Here is an 18,127-nt window from a genome sequence, read left to right on the forward strand (position 1 = left end):
TATAAATGGAAGAGGAGATATTATAAATGATACTATAGAAATAAAACAGATTAAACAATTATATGCCAACAAATTGGACAATCTAGAAGAAATGGATAAATTCCTAGAAACATACAACCTACCAAGACACAACTATGATGAGAAAGTCTAAATAGACTGATTCCTAGCAAGGAGATTAAAATGGTTATCAAAAACTTTCCAACAAAGAGAAGTCCAAAACCACTTTCACTGGTGAAGTCTATCAAACATTTAAAGAGGTAATACCAATTCTAAAATTCTATTCAAAAAAAAGGGAAGAGGACATTTCCAAACTTTTTTACAAGGCCAGCATTACCCTGATACCAAAGCTTGTCAAGAACATCACAAGAAAATTATGGATCAGTTTTCCCTGGTAAAGATAGGTAAAACATCTTCAACAAAATATTAGTGAATTAAAAAATACATTAAGAGATCTATGATCAAGTGGGATTTATTCTAGGTTCTGTTAGGTCCATACCATTTCTGTCCTTTATTGTGCCTATCTTTGCATGAAATATTTTCTTGGTATCTCTAATTTTCTTGAAGAGATCTCTATTCTTTCCCATTCTATTGTTTTACTCTGTCTCTTTGCATTGATCACGGGGGAAGGCTTTCTTATCTCTCCTCGCTATTCTCTGGTACTCTGCATTCAAATGGATATATCTTTCCTCTTCTCCTTTGCCTTTAGCTTCTCTTCTTTTCTCAGCTATTTTTAAGGCCTCCTCAGACAACCATTTTGCTTTTTTTGCATTTCTTTTTCTTGGGGATGGTCTTGATCACTGCCTCCTGTTGTACAATGTCATGAACTCTCATCCATAGTTCCTCAGTTGCTCTATCAGGAGACCCAGCACACAAAGATTCAGTACCTGGGTCCTGAAGATCCCCGGAGGAAGAAATGGCAACTCACTCCTATATTCTTGTCTGGGAAATCCCATGGACAGAGGAGCCTTGCCCACAACTGGCCCACAATACCCACAGGTTCCACAGCTGCAATTTCAACAGATCATGGATCAAAAATTTCATTTTTTAAATGTCCAGAAACAACCAGAAAATAAAACATGAATTTCCTGCATGCCCAGCAACTATTCGCATAGCATTTACTTTGTGTTTACATAGTATTTACATTGTAATAGGTGTTATACATAAGCTAAAGATGATTTAAAGTATCCTGGAGGATGTACATAAGTTACATGCAAATATTATGCCATTTTATACAAGCGAAACTTAAACTCAATGTACTTTGGTATCCAAGAGCAGTCTCAGAACCAATCCCCTAGGGATACTGATGGACAACTGTATATTCTGCTAAGAGGAGGAAAACCAAAACTAAAACCATGAGATTCTTTAATGTTATCTGTAACCAGATTTTCCATCTAGATTCCTTGGACTTTTGTAAAGCTTGGTTTCACTTTTCCATGGTAAAAGTGAATCTACTGGCAGACTAAGTACTACATTGTTTTCTTGGGAAAAGAACCAACCAACAAAAACCAAAGGTGCAGAAACTCACATAACTCAGGATTCAAAAAGATTTTTTAAAAATTATAGAAACTCCTTATTATTTTTCAAACTAAATCTTTATGGCACTGATCAAACTATCTTGAAAGACTTTGGAAGGTAGAAGAAGCATAGCTGACAAAAAGTACAGAATGCAGTGTAAAAAAAAATTAAGCTTGTTTTCTAAAGCAATTTCAGGTCAACGAAATAAAATTGAAATATTAAAGACAAAAATCACAATGAAAACTCTAATTTCCAATGTGCTTTCTTTGATGGAAGCAAACACAACATATAACTGTGTGTGAGTGCATGCTTGCATGCTCAGTCCTGTCCGACTCTTTGTGACACCATAGACTGTAGCCTGCAAGGCTCCTCTGTCCATGGGATTTCCCAGAGAAGAATATATGAGTGGGTTGCCATTTCTTCCTCCAGGGGATCTTCAGGACCCAGGGACTGAATCTTTGTGTGCTGGGTCTCCTGCATTGCATACAGGTGGATTCTTTACGACCGAGCAACCTGGGAAGCCATCATATATATATTTTAATTTAATCCATACTAAAATCATATAACTGTAGTATGTATTAAAACATACAGCATACAAATCAGCTTGGTGTAGTGAAATAAATTTTTAACACCTGCTATCAAAAGTTACGTCTCTTCTGGCAATATTCTCAGATAGTAGGAAATATAACATAAAGTGACATTTGTTTATATATTAAATGCTTAAGATCTCAATAACATCAATGTTCTGTTAATGTATGCAATCCAAATATATATTTTTTAAAGTATTTTGCAGAGCAGTTCACCCTTCTACAAAGATTGTTTTGTACTAAAATGTAGATGTTTTCTCACAGGTGGATTAGAGCAAAAATTCATTCCCAGCTATCCAAAAGTTTCACTCATATCAACCAGATTTTAAGAATATAAGCAAATGACATATTTCTAAATTTTTAAAGATGAAACTGTGAACATCACAGTACATTGCACATTTCAGATTGCATAGTGTATATAAAAACATTTGTATCAAAGGAAAGCAGTATTTACATAAAATGAAATACAGGACAAAAAATGAATTGACATAGAGAAATGGAGAGTAGGGGAAAGCATATCTTTGTTCAAGTGTTTATCACTACTTTGATTAAATATTTCATTTACTCATAACAAAATTTCTGTTATTATCATTATGGTCATTTGATTTTTATGGAATTATTTCTCAGAGTTGTTAAGTAATCTGTTGCATTTCAAACAATAAGCAGATGACAAACGAGGATTCAAAAGCAGTTCTCATTGATTCTGGTAGTGTCTGCTGTGGGTTCTATTTTTGGTTTTCACTGTACTGAGAAGAGGGTATGTGCAGATCTACTGGAAGATGAACCTCAGTGGGAAGCAAAGAGAGGAGGAAATGACAGTATGGGGTTCACCTGGATGACTATAAGGGGATGCATAACAAAAGATCATAAAGGGAATATAAAGAAAACTGCCTCTTATCAAACCAGCATCTGAGTAGAGTTTTAATTCTCAAATTCAGGCTATATTAGAAATAGTGATGGAGAATGTGGTTTTAAGAAAACTTATGGTATTTATCTTTGTTTTGTAAAAAAAAATGCAGAAAACATCTTATGAATGATGCTATAAAGACAGGTAAATTGAGGGATTGTGTAGGCAGCCTGAGAGATACCTGATAATTTCCATGAAACATTAACTTCCATTTCCTATCACAAGCAGGAAAGTAGTTATAGCTTATCATTTTGATGCCTCTAAGTTGGAAAGAAAGCAGGTTCGGAAATGAGGTACCATGATAAATACCCTCAGAACCTATGTCTCCAGCATAATGAAGAGAAAAAGCAGATAAAAAATTTGAATGAACAGGTTGTCCTTGCTGCAAGATAAGACATCAAACTTCTTTTCAACCAAATATTTGTTTTCCACTAAGGTTTGGAATAGGCAGTGGAGAGAGAAATGCAAGGAAGGGAGTGGTGAAGCAGGGAGGTGGAAACACCTGAGATGACTTGGGGATACAAGCCAGGCCTTGAATGGCTCCATGTTAAATGAGGGAAGTGATTCAAAAGCAATCCTATATCTTCAAGGAAATAAAACTTCCTCCCAGAAAGATGGAACAAGCCCTTATATTGGGGTTTTAATGACATTTCAGAGGTAGGCACAAGAGACCAGGCCCTTTAACCAGGGCTGCACATCCATTGAGTTACCCATCTATTCTGTACACAATCAGGCTAGAGAAAATGTAGACACATTCCAAAAATCCAGTCCTTAAAAACTGTAGCTCAATGTGAAAAAGTGGAGACAGATTCATCCACAATAGATCAGAGTAAAAGAGCTGCCCATCTTAAGTCTAGGAAGCTGAAAATCATAGCAAGTATGAAATTATTTTACAGTAAGAAGACAAGACATTAAAGAACATAAAACAGCATGCAAGCACCAGATTTAGAATTCATTCTCTAAAATATAATCAAACAAAATGACAAACTGCCCTAAGAATAATTCTATAGAAAAATGCAATAGGAACATCAATACCATAAAATAAGAGTTCATCAAGGAGACAGAAAAGAAAAAAAAACAAAACACTAGATTAAAATGAAATGAAAAAGTCTGAAGCCAAAGATATATATATACGTGTGGCCAAAATAAACCATTAAAAATAGTAAGAAAATTAAAAACAAGAAAGGATAAAAGAGATAAGGGTCTATCACACTGTCAAACAATTTTAAAACAGTTTTTAAATCAAGCTTTGGTGTGGATGTGACAAAGAAACACTCTTGCTTGTGGCTTTATAAATTGGTGTGATTTTGTGCAGAAATATGGTACTATGGAGCAAAAGTGAAACTGTATGTATGATCTAACTCAACCATTAATCTCATATTTTAATTTAGAACATATTTGCAAAAGCATGCCAAATTATAAACAAGAAGGTTTGTTGTATCATTACTTGTTTAGAATCAAATGTCCAATTTATAGAGCTTCCCAGGTGGTGCTGGTGGCAAAGAACACGCCTGTCAATGCAGAAGACCTAAGAGACGTTGGTTCCATCCATGGGTCGGGAAGATCGCCTAGGGGAGGGCATGGCAACCGACTCCAGTGTCCTTGCCTGGAGAATCCCGCAGACAGTGGGCTACAGTCCCTAGGGTCACAAAGAGCCAGACACAACTGAAGCGACTTAGCAGAGTACACAGAACAACATGTTGAAAACAACTCAGATGAATATAATTGGTAGATTGGAAAAGTATTATGCAGCACCTTAAGAACTGAGATATATCACTATATCTTTTTCGGTTTGGGGTAATACCCAAATACCCAGTTAAGAGTCATTCTTCTGAAGAAATGCATGAATATGTCATAAACATGAACAGCTATATTACCTATACAAGTGAATCAAACCATGCAGCATGGCCAGATTAACCATTTTGTTTCCAGAAATAAACATCCACACCCAGATAAGAGAAGCTACATGGTAGGGGAAAGAGTTGTCCTGGTAAACTCACTAAATTAAGGAACATAATTAAAATGAACCAGGAACAGATTGTTCACAAAAGAGACAGTGGCTGAGACACACATTTGGACTTTTTTTTTTTTTTTTTTCCTCAACCTCACCAATCTGACAGTTCACTGCTTGAGAAAGAGAGATGAGGGAGCTAAACTGAGAAAGTTATCTTCCTAACTGTACTCTCTCGGGGGAGTGAGTGGAAGTTTCTTAGCTTGTCAGCCACAGTTAAAAGCATCGAAAGAGAAAATATTTCCTCAAATGGTGTGAATGAAGCCAGGTGTGTTAGCTTATGAACCTCTTTATGCAAATTAAACACATTTCTCCTAAAAGTTGATATCACACCTCATAAATGAAATCAAACTTGTAGGAAATGAAAAAGATGAGCAAGCTCTAAAAAATTAATTCTTTCTGTATTAGGATCGCTTTTATTCACTTATGGGTTGAATTTTCCTGTAAAAGCATTGTGAATGAGGTGATTTATCTTGAGCCTTTTTCACCTTCAGTCTCCTCTTCTAATTTTTCCTTTTTGTTTCCAGATCTCATTTTTTTTTCTCCCACCCACCATCCCACGCATATTCAGGCTATCAGTGTCCTTAAGTTTCTTGGCCCCTCATTCCATAATGCAAAGCCTGGAGTTAACTGAAATAACTACATAACACCAAAATGGTCTGGTCAGATTAAACACAAAGTTTATAGAAAGATCTGAGTTTGAATTCTGTTTATTTTCCTTAGTTTTCTAGATGTTCCTAAGCACCTAGCTTAAGGACTATTAGTCTCATTTTTTTCAAGTGTAAAATGAAAGTATCTAAAATCACCCAAGTTAAATAAATTCCTGAAAGAGTGGAAATTTAATTAAATTGTAACCATTAACAGCAAGAGAACTTCCCCCAATGTTTCTAATGGCAGATGCCGGGACCTTGTAATAGTGTATTAAATGGCTTATTTTTAGGGGATTTTTTTTTTTTTTAACTAGAATCCACCTATCCTGGAATATAAGGAATTACTCTAAATATCCTCTGAATTCAAAATAAGTAGCCCACACAAATATAGCTTAGATAGTATATATTACAATTGCATGATTTTAGACCTCGCCATCTAATAATGAGGAGACCACATAATGATGTGGAGACATACTCAGTTTACAATCTGAAGTTCTAAAGTATTTTAAATTATCCATACAATAACGTGTTATGTTCCCCACATCCCCCCCCAAAAAAAAAACAAGCATGGAGGATTGTGTGAAGCATCCCTTGTTTTATAAAGTGAAATGAGTTAACCATTTATGACCATTTCAGAGAAATGCCCAAATAATATCAAAACTGTTAAACCAGTTCAGTTAGTTGGGGTGAAATGAGGGTGCCACGTAGCAAGTTTAATTCAGTTATTAATACAAGCTAATTGGCCTAATACCAGTTAATACAGGATTTCCTTTATATAAGAGACACAGCCCAGAACTCCAAACTAAAGTTCATTGTACTGTGACAGAAAAAAAGAACTCATAAAATACTAGCCAACATAGTTATTAAAAAATACATAGTTATGATCTATGACAGATTATGAGTGGAAGAATGTAAACTTGACAATAAAAATCTCATTCTTCTCTCTTTGATCTTTTCTTTATTCTATTTTAATCAGCAACAATTCCAAAAGTCTGAAGAGTTACCATTTAGGAAAACCGTGGCTCCTTAACCTGGTAGAACATATTGACGTGTATGAAACTATTTGTTGTGAAACCATCGCAGAGATCAAGCAATCCTGTTTCTTCTATCTATTTACTTAACAATTCTTTCATTCTCTTCCCCTATAATGTTCTGAAAAACCTGAATTTATGTAGATGATACTAGTTACTATAATCAAAGAAGCTCCTATGTCAATAGGCCACACTTCCATTCTAAACACACACACACCATTTGCATTTTTAGAAAGTAAATAATCATATATATAATCTGGTGTATATATATACATACACAACACACACACACACACACATATCAAAGGCATAGCTGGAAATGCTACAGAATGCCAGTTTATTCAGTTGTCACACAGCCTGCTTTCGGAGGGGAGGAATATCTATTGGTTTATTTCCACAGCCAAAAAAAGACAAAACGAAAGCCCCTCCTTCCAATGTTTGTCATTTCAGTCCCAACTGTGCTGTAGCCTTTAACTGTGTAAGACAGCAAGACAGCACATTTTGCAGATTAAACCAATAAACTCACACACATAAAAGAAACAAATCTCATAATTGTGGATTTCAATTAAAGGAAAGGGGATCAAAGCAAACATTCTGCTTGAAATTACACAGCTGCTATCTATACAAAATGAGAGAAACGTCTAGAGCCTGCCATAATTTTGCAGAGGGAAAAAGCCACGCGGCAAAGCCTGCAGTAGAACAGATTGTCTATTCTCCTCACGTCCCAATCAGTAATACAGAAATATTGAGTAATAAATTCCCTGCCTCTCTCGATCTGAAAAGCTCCCACCATCTGTGAAAGACAATTTGTAACAGCCTCCATATTAAGATTCAGTAAACAGACAATCACTCCCATTGTGCCAAGCAGTGGCTACATTCGGAGAAAAGCATAAAGCAAAACAATTAGTAACACCCAAACCCCTCCATTACAAATTATTGAGCCACCACAACAACTAGTTTCAATCGCAGAGCCTCCTGGTTAACTGGAGAGGAATGCAGGAGATTGTGCAGACCTGGCTACCTCGGTGGCCCCGTACATAGGCCTCATCCTAATGCAGTGAATTATTATTGATGGCTGAGGCAGTTCTGCTCTGTTGGTGAACCAATAATGTCAAGGCAGTACCTGAAAGATTAATTATAGGAGAGAACAGACTGAGGTTTCCCGGGACTGAGACATTAATATAGACTGAGCATTAGTTTCAGGGGACTCAACAGACAGCTGAACAAACGCCTCAAACAATGTGATCCACACTAAATCCTGGCAGCTGTACCTTAGACCATTTGGAAGTTAACAACAATTGTTTTTAACTGTGAGACAAAAAGCATTATATATAATAATAAAAAAAAAAAACCTGAAAGTAAAAAAGTGACATTTCGACCAGAGTTACAAATTCAACCTGAGCTATATCCATCCTGTAAATAGATGACATCATTTCACAAGAAAAGTTGGTACCACGTTTTTTTTTTTTTTTTAAAGCCTTTGTCCTTGGAATGCATCAGATGTATACTTCTCATCCATTGTATTTTCCAGGGTTTGAAGTACAGTGACTCAACTTCTTTCTGGTTTGAAAGTGAAAGTCGCTCAATTGTGTCCGACTCTTTGCAACCCCATGGACTATAGAGTCCATGGAACTCTCCAGGCCAGAATACTGGAGTGGGTTGCCTTTCACTTCTCCAGGTGATCTTCCCAACCCAGGGACAGAATTGAGGTCTCCCACCAGCTGATTCTTTATCAGCTGAGCCACAGGGAAGCCCCTTCTTGGTTTGCCTCAGTGATTAATAAAATCACATACATTTTACTCTTAAACTGCCCAGTTGGGATGATATGGCCACTCTAGTTATAAAGCATATAGAGCCTGAAGTAGTTCCTCTTGGTCGCTAAATCGATCTTTTACCTCAGTATTTTACTTGCTTATGATATATGGGTATTTGTGCACTTTCAGATATTGACAGTAAGATTCATAAAGAGAAGCTGAAGTGTATCATTAAAGACAATGAAGGAATGGTTACATTTTTAACCTCAGTGAAATTCAACCCATGGCTTTCACTTAATTTTTTCAAATTAAAGTTATATAATATGTAATTATATTACATATATGTATGCAAACACACAAAACACAAGCTCACGTGATATTAGCAAACATTTATTTAGTCACTACTCTATGCCAGAAAGTTGTCTAGACTTTATAAATATATATATTACTTTAATCTCTTTATTTTTAAAAATTTTTATTGGAGCATAGCTGCTTTATAATATTGTGTTAGTTTCTACTGTACAGCAACATGAACCAGCTCCAGGTATATGTGTGTATATATATATATCCCCTCTTTTTTGGATTTCCTTCCCATTTAACTCACTACAGATCACTGAGTAGAGTTCCCTGTGCTATCCAGTAGGTTATCATTAGTTACCTGTTTTATACATAGTAGTGTATATATGTCAATCCCAATCTCCCAATTCATCTCATCTCTCCTCCCCCCGCCCTTGGTGTTTTCTACATCGGTGTTTTAATCTCTTTAATACATTTTAGTTCTATACATATTTTTATTAAAAGTTAAAGCTGAGACAACTTGCATAGACAAGCTGTTTCATAAACAAGGTTAGATGGTGAATAAACAATAGTGCTCAGATTCAAATCCAAAACACCTCTGGCCTCAGTAACCAGTCTCTAACCAGAAGGCATGCTGCCTTGTAATGCATGCATGTGTGCATGTGTATGCGTGTGTGTGTGTGTGTGTGTGTGTATGTATGTGTGCATCTGGCATACACTAGAAAAAAACCATAGGCTTATAACCATAGATTGCCGATTTTCTCATTGTAACTGGAAGGCTTTTTCATATTTTAATACAGAAAAATTATCCAAAACTAATTTATGTTGAGAATTAATACTATTCTCCACTTTTTCTTATTCTCTTCAAGCAGCATTTCTCCCTATTCTCTCTTCAGCAGGAAGTGATAAAGAATTTAAGATGGATTTCAGCTCTTGTGTTAAAACTTCATGACTGTAGAGTGTGTGATAGAAGTGAGTTATCAGGCATCTCCACATGAGTAAAGACAAATGTCATTGTCAACCTTAAATAGACAGGGAGGAACACTCTGCTTGTGAAAGAACTTTAATTTCAAGTAACTGAAAGGATTGTATTCATATATATGTATCGATCACCTATCACTGGCACTCTTGTTGGGAGCGTTTCAGTATAAAATTTAGAATTTAAAAGTGCTTGCAATCTGAATGCACTATGTAAGGTTATAGAGTTTAAGATGATTTTAAATTATAAAAGAATACAATTTTAAATCATTAAATAAAACTTTATCCATTGTTATTCTTTGGCATGAATAAAACACAAGAACAGAGACCATGCCCTCTGTAAACAAGAAAAAATAAGAAACAAAGGTCTATCGGTCCATCATTTTCCCTGGTGCCTTCAGTTCAGCTCAGTTATGTCCAACTCTTTGTGACCCCATGGACTGCAGCGCACCAGGCATCCCTGTCCATCACCAACTCCCACAGCCTACTCAAACTCACGTCCATCACGTCAGTGATGCCATCCAACCATCTCATCCTCTGATGTCTCCTTCTCCTCCTGCCTTCAATCTTTCCCAGCATCAGGGTATTTTCCAATGAGTCTGTTCTCCGCATCAGGTGGGCAAAGTATTGGAGTTTCAGCTTCAGCATCAGTCTTTCAAATGAATATTCAGGACTGATTTCCTTTAGGGTGGACTGGTTGGATCTCCTTGCAGTCCAAGGGACTCTCAAAAGTCTTCTCCAACACCACAGTTCAAAAGCATCAATTCTTTGGTGCTCAGCTTTCTTTATAGTTCAACCCCCACATCCATACATGACTACTGGTGCCTAGGTCAATTCAAAAGGGTAAGTTAAACGGTTTAGGAAGAAGCTTTAGCTCTTCTATGACTGCCTACAGGGAATTTCCATGCCAGTTGACAAACCTATCCTGTTCCCATTTGCTCTTTATCCCCCATACATCCCTCAGTTATTGAGCACACATTGTTTCAGACACAGATCAACACTGGGCTTGATGCTTGGGTACTATGATGAGTGAGACAGACTAGACCCCTGCCCGTGTAATGAATAGAGTCTTGTGAACAAGAGAAGCAATAATTATGTAAATAAACTGATAATTGAGAGAGTTGCTGATTCCTTTTCATTAGTTAATACCTTAATGCCTTTTTTCTTTTTATCTCAGTGTCATCTCTCATTTCTCTTATATTCTTCTGTAATCAGTAAACAGGCCACTGAAATTTTCAGATTTGATATCTAAAACCTGAGGCCATTTCCTCATTGTTGGTTCTCTTCCTTTTTTTTTCCCCTGTGAGAGCCTCAAAGATGAAAAACATGTTTAATACATATTTTTTATAAATAGTAGCTATGAAGTCTTTAATATTGTTTCTCAGATTTCTTTATTTTATATAGTTAGCTTTCTGAAATGAACTACATCTTCTGCTATGTTTTTTAGGGTGTTTTTAGCATTGAGTCTATGTCTTTATAGTTGTGTCTAAAATTTATATAAAGTTTTTAAATCAAGATTTTCTCTGCTTGAATCATATTATTATTATTAAAATATGCTTATAAAGTTGGGATTCAGATACAATGTGTTGAACCAAGTTCACAACACACATCACCCTGGGACTATGCCACAAATTTTCCTGCACCACCAGAAGATTATCTAGATAGACTGTTATCTCCAGTTAAAAACAAGATGCCTAAATGACACCAGGGCAGCAGTTCAAAAAATTCAATACATTTAAATAAGGAGATTTAATAGAAAAAAACAGCTTGAGGTTATATATTCCATTCAACAGGACTGCTGAACTACTAGTTCAGAAATTCAGTACACCGGCACTAGATTTTATTTTTAATGTGCAAAGAAGTTAACAACTTAAAATACAACAATACGTTATTGTATTAAGAATACATTTGCTGCAAATAACAAAAAGTTAAATGTCAGTGGCTTAAACCTAACAAAGGCTTACTGTATTCTCATAATCAAAAGATGTTCCTTTAGGTAGCAACCTGTATCCCAAGTAGGCAGAAGAAGGAAAACAGGAGAAATTTTTGAAACTCTTTATCAAGGAGGCACTAAAACTCTTTCTGAAGCTTCTTCTAGAATTCCATTTGCATATTGTTACCTACAACACTATCACATGATCAAACTTTGCTGCTGGAGAAAGTTAAAAAATATGTATTTTGATCTGTACATCTCACTACTTCAACTGGAATCTTTTCAGTGAGAAAAAAAGAGAACAATAGATATTGAGTAGACAATTAAGAGTAATTGCTGAAGTAATGACTCCTAAGCTTATCTATAGAGAAGCTATTTTAAACAGCAGACCAAAAACTTATATTAACCTTGAGTTCTCTATTTTAAATCAATGTAACAATAACTGTGTTTCTACAAAGTATCTGGCTGTTAAATCGCTACCCATAAATAAGAAGTTTGTTTTATTCAAAACAGAAAAAAATTAATTGCACAGTATTTTTCCAAGAAACTTTAGCAAACAATGCTAGGAGAAAACTTTATCCATGATGTCTATTTTACAACACTGTGCACATATAACTATCAGAAAATGTGAAGGGAGTCTGAGATTTAAGCAAATCTCTAACTCATCCCTTGTAGTGATCACAGAATCATTATATATGTCAACTTCTTAAATAATTTTGACAATTATTGCTCCCACAAAGTAATTTCTCCTTTGATAGAAAATTTTAACTTCCCTTGTTGCACTGATCTATTGTTACCTGGTGATATATTATTGAGATTTCTTGTTGATTTAACTACACTGTAATATCAAGTGCGTTTTATTCATTATGTCCCCCTTTATCACTTATTCAATTTTCAGCAAAGTAGGTTCCTAACATATACCACATATATTTATAGAATGAATGAATCTGATGAATACTGTTGACCTCATTATTACTGTCCACCTCATTATTCCATAAACTTGTAATGTTTAGTGAATTTGTCTGAAACATAATTTCAACCCTAAACTCCATCTAGACCAACCTTTGTTCTCATGGTATGTGTGTGTTATTTTTACATTATAGTGACATTGTATAAGCCAGGGATATTGTGCAAATGTAAAGGATATTATGAGATATTTTTATTGTTTGTTCGGGTTTTAATATACTTAACGATGGAATGAGAAAATATGCATTTTCGTATTCGCTGAGAAATAACATAGTTTCTCTATTCTAAAAGATATGTCTCCTTTTTGATTAGAGGGAAAATAAGCAAGCAATAATGCTAAAGTCATGAGTTTGGGTAAACTCCGGGAGTTGGTGATGGACAGGGAGGCCTAGCATGCTGCAGTTCATGGGTTCGCAAAGAGTCAGAGACGACTGAGCGACTGAATTGAACTGAATGCTCAAGTTTGGTGCATGTGATAAATTCTATTTTCTGTATATATTTGATTTACTCCAACTTCAACTTTTGGTGTAGGCACTGTAACTATAATGTCCTTCCCTCAAAGATGTCTCAATTTCCATAACCTGTGACTATGTTACTTCACATAGCAAAGGGAACTTTCCATGTGATTAAATTAAACACCATGCCACTGAAAAAACAGCCTGGATTATCCAGTGGGCCCAAAATAATCACAAGGGTCCTTATAAGAGAAGGCCAGAAGGCTGAGTCAGAGAGAGATTTGAAAATGTTACACTGTTGGCTTTGAAAATGGGAAAGGGGCCATGAGCCAGCAATGCAAGGTGACTTCTAGAGGTTGGAAAAGGTAAAAACAAATTCTCCCCTGAAATCTTTAGGAACAATACAGCTCCACCAACACCTGGATTTTAGCCTAGTAAGACTCTTGGATTTCTGACCTTCAGAAATGTAGGGTAATGAATCATGTTTTTTTCAACCACTAAGTTTTTGGTGAGTTGTTACAGCAGAAAAAGGATATGAACACAACTCACTACCACAACTAATTCAAATGACTGATCTTTTTTGGATGTCACTACAGAGGCTTTATAGGTGAAGTGTTTAGTGTCTCAAAATCCTGCCTCACCCCCTTAGTTTTAAAATGCATGGGGTGACTTACAGTGTTTTTATAACAAGGAGGTAAAAGGGACTTCAAAACTGTGCAGCTTCAGTGGCTCCCATATCTCTGGTCAACTTTAGTTTTTTTCCTGGTTTTGTGGCAATTATTGGACTATTAGTCTTTCACCATTAAATACAATGTTAACTGTAGAATTTTATTGGGTAGAAACTCTTTATCAAGTTGAGGGAATTTCCTTCTATTCCTGTTGTCCTGAGAGTTTTTGATCAGATGGGTACTGAAACTTTTCACATGATTTTTCTGCATAGGTTGATATATAGCCATGTGATATTTTTAGCCTATTTATAAGGTAGATGATATGAAATAATTTTTGAATATTGAACCAGCCATGCTTCTCTAGAATAAACCCTGTGAGTCATGATGTAAAACTGTCACCTGTTGCTGAATTGTATTTATTAATATTTTGTTAAACATTTCAGTGTCTATATTCATAAGTGATATTACTCTGTAGGGACTCAATGGAACATTCTTTGTGTGATATCAGTTGTTAGGATAACGCTCTTCAAAAAACACCTTCAAAAAATCAGTTCAGAGGTGTTTCCTCATCATGAAAAGTCTGAAAGTGTGTGTAGAACTTATATTAGTTTTTTAAAAGTTTCTTAAACTTTTAAAATTCTTTACAGAAACCATCTTACCTGCAGATTTATTTTTCAGAAAGTTTTAAATTTCAAATCTATTGCTTTTATAGCTATATGGCTATCAAATTATCTATTTTACTTTAGATGATTTGTGGTAGTTTTTTTTTTTTTTCAAATAACAAGTCCATTTTGTCTAAGTTGTTAAATGTATGTGTTTAAGCATTCACAGTACTTCTTATTCAGCCTTTTCATGTCTGCAGCATCTGTACTGATATCCTGTTTTTTATATTGATGATTCTTCCTTCTTTAAAGTTTTACAAGATATTCAGTTCACTTCAGTTCATTAGCTCAGTTGTGTCTGACTCTTTGTAACCCCATGGACTGCAGCACGCCAGGCCTCCCTGTCCATCACCAACTCCCGGAGTATTCTCAAATTCATGTCCATCAAGTCAGTGATGCCATCCACCATCTCATCCTCTGTTGTCCCCTTCTCCCACCTTCAATCTTTTCCAGCATCAGGGTCTTTTCAAATGAGTCAGTTCTTTGCATCAGGTGGCCAAAATACTGGAGTTTCAGCTTCAACATCAGCCCTTCCAATGAATATTCAGGACTGATTTTTTTTAGGATGGACTGGCTGGATCTCCTTGCAGACCAAAGGACTCTCAAGAATCTTCTCTAACACCACAATTCAAAAGCATCAATTCTTTGGCACTCAGCCTTCTTTACAGTCCAACTCTCACATCCATACATGACTACTGGAAAAACCATAGCTTTGACTAGACAGACCTTTGTGGGCAAAGTAACGTCTCTGCTTTTTAATATGCTGTCTAGGTTGGTCATAACTTTTCTTCGAAGGAGCAAGCGTCTTTTAATTTCATGGCTGCAGTCTCCATCTGCAGTGATTTTGGAGCCCCAAAAAATAAAGTCTTTCACTGTTTCCATCTATTTGCCAAGAAGTGATGGGACCAGATGCCATCATCTTAGTTTTCTGAATGTTGAGCTTTAAGCCAACCTTTTCACTCTCCTCTTTCACTTTCAGCAAGAGGCTCTTTAGCTCTTCTTCACTTTCTGCCATAAGGGTGGTGTCATCTGCATGTCTGAGGTTATTGATATTTCTCCCAGCAATCTTGATTCCAGCTTGTGCTTCATCCAGCCCAGCTTTTCTCATGATGTACCCAGCATATAAGTTAAATAAGCAGGGTGACAATATACAGCCTTGACTTACTCCTTTTCCTATCTGGAACCAGTCTGTTGTTCCGTGTCCATTTCTAACTGTTGCTTCCTGACCTGCGTACAGGTTTCTCAAGAGGCAGGTCAGGTGGTCTGGTATTCCTATCGCTTTAAGAGTTTTCCACAGTTTGCTGTTATCCACACAGATATTGCAAGATATTGGTGAAATTTATTGACCTTTTCAAAAAATACAGTCTTTGTTTCACTGACTGTTGCTTATTTTTCTATTATCTATTTAATTGATACATTTATTATTTTCTTCCTTCTGTTTTCTGGGTTTGTTTCACTTCTATCTGTTGATATATTCTTGAAGTGGGAGTGCAGATGCTTTATTTGAGATTTTTCATTTTTCCTAATGTCTGTACTTACTGCTATACATTTTCTTCTCAGCAATGATTTGGCTATGTGCCACAAAATTTGGCACTTTCATTCATGTAAATGTATTTCTAAACTTTTACTTGATACTCGTTTAATTCATAGATTATTTACATGTGTATTCTAAATATTTGGAAATTTTCCTATTATCATTCCTTTCTTGATTTCTAGCCTATTGTGACTGAAGAATATACTCTATGATTTCTATGCTTTTCATTTTTGAGGAATTAAAAAAAGTGTTTCAGGTTCCCATCTATTTTTGGATAGATTCTCTGAGAACTTGAAATTAATTTGTATTCTCCTGTTATTGGGTAGCATGTTCTGGAAATTGTTACTATATCCTGTTGCATGATGTTGTTAAGTTTTTACATATACTTGCTGATATTCTGTTTAATCTATAAATTGTTCAGAGTGTTGAATTCTCTAACTCTAGTTGTGGATTTATTGCTCCTTTCAGTTTGATCAATTTTTGCTTAACATATAGCAGCTCTGGTATCTGGCAAATCTCACTTTTAGAATATCTCTGTCTTCTTGGTAGATTGGTTCTTTTATTATATACAGTGTTCTTCTCTGTTGCTGATAATTCGCTTTTTAAAAATTTCTTTCTCTGAAATTTACTTAACCTATTATAGCCACTATTATTTTCCTTTGATTCAAATTTTCATTATACCTTTTATCCATCCTTTTACTTTCAATCTTTCTAAAGCATATATTATACTTGAAATAAGTTTTTTGTTGACAGCAAATAATTGGGTCACATTTTTTAATTCACTCTGCCAATCTGTCTTTTATTTGGGAAACTTACATATACTGCAATTGTTGATGAATTTGGTCTTAAGTCTGTCATTTTATCATTTTCTATTCTTTTATATTTGTTTTTTTCCCCTGATTTCATGGTATTATTTTAATACTTATTCTATGTTTCAATTTCTATTTATCTACTTCTTCATATATTTACATCCTTCTTTGTATAGACTCTTGTGGTTACTCTAGGTATTGCATCATATGTATATAAATTACCACAATCTACTGATGTAGCCTTTTACTAGTTCAGGCAAATATTAAAAAAAAAAAAAGTTTGTTTACATCGTTACTCTTGTATACTTACTCTAGTATAATTTTAAAAATATTTCTTCTACATACATGTAGAATAAAATCAGTCAGTATCATAATTTTTAACTTAATGTCAAAAATAATTTAAACAACTCATGAGAAGAAAGGCATATTTTATTTACTGAAATTTTTACTTACACTTCTCTTCCTGATAGAACATGTTTCCTTCATTTTCTGCATCATTTTTTTTCAGAGAAATTTCCTAATCCACTCTTTTAGAAGGTCTGCTAGTGACATATTCTCTTAGTTTCCAATTATGTGAGAATGTCTTGATTTCCTTTTCATTCCAGAAGTATATTTGCACTGGCTATAGAATTTTGAATTGATAATTCTTTTCTTCCAATACCTGAAAAAACCTGCACCCATTCTTTCTGGCCTCTGTTATTTCTAAAGAACAATTTCTCTCATTCTGATTTTTTCTCTATGTCACTTATGATGCTATTACATAAATTTTAAAAATGATATATGTTAGCGGCATTAATGCCATTAGGTTTAGTGCTTTATTATACTTTTAAAATCTATGTGTTTTTGTCTCTTGCAAAATTTGGGAAGTTTCCCCCTATTTTTACTTCAAGTAATTTTTCTGCCCCAGTCTTTCTCTTGTTCTCCTAGAACTCCAAAAGCACAAAATTTAGATATTTTGCTGGAGTTTCACAATGCCTGTATAATTTTTATTGTTCTCTTTCCAGGCTGTGATCCATTTTTCATACTACTTCATTCTATCACTCAGCCCATCAACTGCCCTTTTTATCCAATGACCTTTTTATTTTAGCAATGTAATTATATATTTGTAAAATTCCCATTTAGCTCTCCTTTTTAACCTTGCTGTTTTCTCACATGCTCTAATATCCTTTTCTTAGTAGGACACTAGTCATATTGGATTAAGGCCCACCCACATGATATCATTTTACCTTAATTATGTCTTTAAAGGCCTTATCTGCAAATAAGTACAGCCACATTCTGAGCTATTGGGGATTAGAATGTCAGTATTACTGGGAGACAAACTTCAGCTTTACAGGGAGACAAAATTTAGTCCATAACAAATGTATTCGATA

The sequence above is a fragment of the Giraffa tippelskirchi genome, chromosome 12 (assembly GCF_054371585.1).
Source record: "Giraffa tippelskirchi isolate mGirTip1 chromosome 12, T2T-mGirTip1v1.2.pri, whole genome shotgun sequence".
Classification (NCBI taxonomy): domain Eukaryota; kingdom Metazoa; phylum Chordata; class Mammalia; order Artiodactyla; family Giraffidae; genus Giraffa; species Giraffa tippelskirchi.